This window comes from Apium graveolens, chromosome 3, assembly GCF_009905375.1.
Source record: "Apium graveolens cultivar Ventura chromosome 3, ASM990537v1, whole genome shotgun sequence".
Classification (NCBI taxonomy): Eukaryota; Viridiplantae; Streptophyta; class Magnoliopsida; order Apiales; family Apiaceae; genus Apium; species Apium graveolens.
The window spans coordinates 207,150,036-207,154,030 of record NC_133649.1 but is presented as its reverse complement, the minus strand read 5'-3'; positions in this window follow the sequence as shown (position 1 = coordinate 207,154,030).

Sequence of the window (3,995 nt, the reverse complement as noted above, 5' to 3'; positions counted from 1 at the left end):
CATTTGCTTGTATCAAAACATTTTCAAAATTATATCTTAATCAAAATCATTTTATGACGCTACGGATTACAGCCAGTGATCAGCCGCGAAGTAATCCCGAACCTCGCTGGGTTCTAAAATATTAATGGGATCCCTAGGCAACTTTTAAGCCTCAATATAAGTGTGGAAAGGACTCGCGTCTCAGTCCAGATCCACTATTCAAAGAAAACATTTATCCCCCTTTGGGACTGAAAATCCACATTTTAATCATTTCAAAAACTGATGCCAATTTATAACAAAATCTCTTTAAACATTAAACATTTTTATCAAGGGATTATAGATCAACTTGAAACACTGGAAATATGATACTAAATCTCAGGGCCATGATCCACTAGACTTTACTTATTAGGGCAATTGAAAAGTTTCCATATACAAGAACTTGGACAAGGTGTTCTAGAAAGGATATTGGATAATAAAAAAGAGTAAATGCCGAACTAGGCTTAAAGCAATGATTTTAGACAAGGTAACATCAAAAAGATAAGCATCAAGGGTTACAAGAATACCAGAGGTGTTAAGGTATAAAGAAAGTGATCATTAGCTTAAGGTATATCAGGATGCCAAACTTTAGGGTAAGAAAGAGGGTATCAAGCAATTAGGAACAACTTTAATGGATATCTGGCTTTTAGGTATCAAGGTAAAGTTTTTATAGGAGTTCAAGCAGCAGGGTGAGATATCAATACATTAGGAATCATTAGCATGTTAATCAGGAGGATCAATCAAGTATTATAATAACTCCTTATTTTTATCAAGGCATTCCAATTACTTTACCTTACTATCGTGATAAGACTTTTGATCTACTCGCAATGTGTACTTGAGGGTTCATGGCATTTCTATATAATTCAAAGATAGACTTAAGAATCGCTTGGTTCAAGCATAACAAAATGACTCAGGATAATCGCATCAATATATATTACTTAAATATTACATATAGTGAATACGAAAGACAGGTTGAATCACTTGCCTTGAGAAAAGCTGGTCTGGTTTGGCTGGTAGGAGCAACTGGAAGCTTTACTCGACCTTTATGGAAATTTTACCCTCGTCTCGAGATCCTACATAAATAATAATAACCTTATTATAATATATTCTCACCAACTTAACCTATTTACAACCCGAAATTAAACACAAATGGCACTTAGGCCTATATGCACTCAATTAATAATCACCTTATAAATATAATTGCACACATAGCCACATATACTTACATATCATATTTTAATACCAAATAATATCACACCCACCAAAATGCAACACTAGGCTTGGATGATCTCGACTCGCAACTTAAGTCACTTGGTCGCTAAACTAGACAAAGTCTCCAAATTTTGGCTTCCTTACTCAATGTGCCTTTACTAAACTATCCAAAACCTATTGACCCTCACTTGGGCCTTTCACTCTAATGGCTTTATACTATCTTACAACCATAGTGGTCAACCTAGATCTCACTCCTAAGTGTTCTAAAACTTTGTGATAAGTGAAAGTGCTCACTGGAGTAAATTTCAGAATGACATCTATGGCTTCTTGAGTACATTAGACACTCTTAAACTACAAGTTTTCCTCCAAAACTTCTACACTAGAATCTTCTGACCATAAGGTATCTCCCAAACTTGATGTGGCTCAAGGGCCTAGCTTGGGTCTCCTTGGGCCTAAGCTTAAAGTCCATGGTTCCCCTGTTTTTCTGGGCAGAAAACGCCCTGACTTGGATTGACTTGTGACACATGGTTCTAACTCAAATCCTATAGACTATGGTTGGAAAAACTCCTCTGACACTCCCTCTAACTAAGGCCCAACAGGGCCTAATGAGGGTCTACCCATGACATGGTCAAAACTTCCTATTTCTAAGTTGCAACAAACCTGTCCCCTGCTGGACAGATTTTGTGATTCCACATGTGCACCTAACCAAACGACTTGCAAACCTCCAACCAACACCTAAAACCTTTTATATACTCCTAATGCTAGCTTCTGGTGGTTTGGGCCTCAAAGTGCACAACAATGGCATGGTCAAAACTCACTCTAAACCTCAGGGTACTAAACTGATTTTCTGCAGAAACTAATACTCTCATTTTTCCAAGGTTTTTACTTAACAAACTCAACCAACAACAACCAAAAACCCAACCCAAACCTTAACTAAGGTGTTCTACTGAACTAACTCCCTTAGAATCAAAATAATATTGGTGGAGATCATCCTTACCTAAGGTGCATCATAGCAAAACAAAGGAAATCACATTACACAATTTACAAGTCATCAAGTTTTTTGAAAACAACAAGTTGTATATTTTTTTATAAAATATATACGAATTATTACCACATATCAAGGAGCACTAATCAAGATTAATATCTTATCCCTACTGAAATTATAGCTTACTAACAAAATCATTCCAAATGATCAAAAACTTCCAAAGTTCCAAGAGAAATCTATATGCATGCATGACTTCGAGTCTTATAAACCAAAACAACATACTTTCCAAATATATTTTACCATGAAATCGACATGCAAGCCTAGCATAAGCTATAACTAGATGATCACTTAGCATGCAAAGGGTTTATCAAGTTTTTGATACAAAATTTATGTTATCACTACCAAAAACACATAGAAATGGAACAAGGCAATAAGAATAATCTCAAGAACCATTCATTCGGATCCCTCAAGGTCATGGCCGAATGAAGTGGAAGGGAAATGACCATTTAACATCAAGAGTCTCTTTCTCATGACTTGGCATTTCACCATTCCTTGTAGTTCTCTAAAAAATAACCTTAAATCCATAAGAATCAAGATTGTACTTTGAGTTCTAACTAAAACTTTGACATGCAAACTCAAAACTTAAACTTTTCACTCAAAACTCTTGGAATTATACATGATCATGATATAGGAAGTAATATTTACTTGAATGGGAGGTGGGAGCTTGAATGAAGAATGAAGAAAATGGGAGGGAGTAGGGTTTCGGCCAAAAAGCCGAGAGGGGGAAGGCCGAGAGGAGAGGTGGGAGGGGGGAGGAGGAGTGTGGAAATGGTGGAGTGATCATCATGTTTGTTTGATTTTTATTTTCCCACAAGTGAGTGGATGAGAGAAATTACAAGAATAACCTTCCAACATAGTTAGGTAGATTTGCATGCAAGGATAAAATGGTAATGTGGCTAGAAGAATGAAAGTGAGTGGGGTTGGAAATGCCTTCCTTGCCCCTTGGTTGAATAGAAGAGAATTTGCATGCAAGGGTAACCATGTAATTTGATAATTATTAAGCAACAAATTTTCAAAGATTTATTTTTATATAATAAAATAAAAGTTCAAAAATTATAAAATTTATACCATAAAATAACTTGGATTTTTAGAGATTTTATAAAATCACTTTCAAAATTTGTGAACAACATATCTTTTAAAAGAAAATTTCTCCAAGGCTTAGAATATTCCTTATAAATCAAAAATAAAGGAAATAAATAAACTTTTGCTTTGAAAAAATCATGTACTACACATAACAATTTTATAATGCAGAAATTCTCGCTTACACAATCGTACAATCATTGAACATATTTTTTTTATTCGGCTTTAATATTATACCAAATCCATAAATAATATTACACGAAAATGTCGGTCATAACATCCTTTCCCCCTTAAAGGATTCTGTCCGCAGAATCTAAGAGAACAGATGAGGATACCGGGAACGCATCTCAGACTCTAACTCCCAAGTTGATTCTTCGACCTTTGGGTTTCTCCAAAGTACTTTCACTAACTCTACCGACTTATTTCTAAGACTCTTTTCTTGCCAGTCGAGTATTTTGACAGGTTGCTCCACAAATGACAGGTCCGCCTGAATTTTTACAGGTTCATATTCTATCACATGGCGGACGTCAGGATTGTACTTCTTAAGCAACGACACATGGAACACATTATGCACATGCTGATATTGAGGTGGTAAGGCTAACTCGTAGGCCACCTTCCCCACTTGACTCAAAATCTCAAAAGG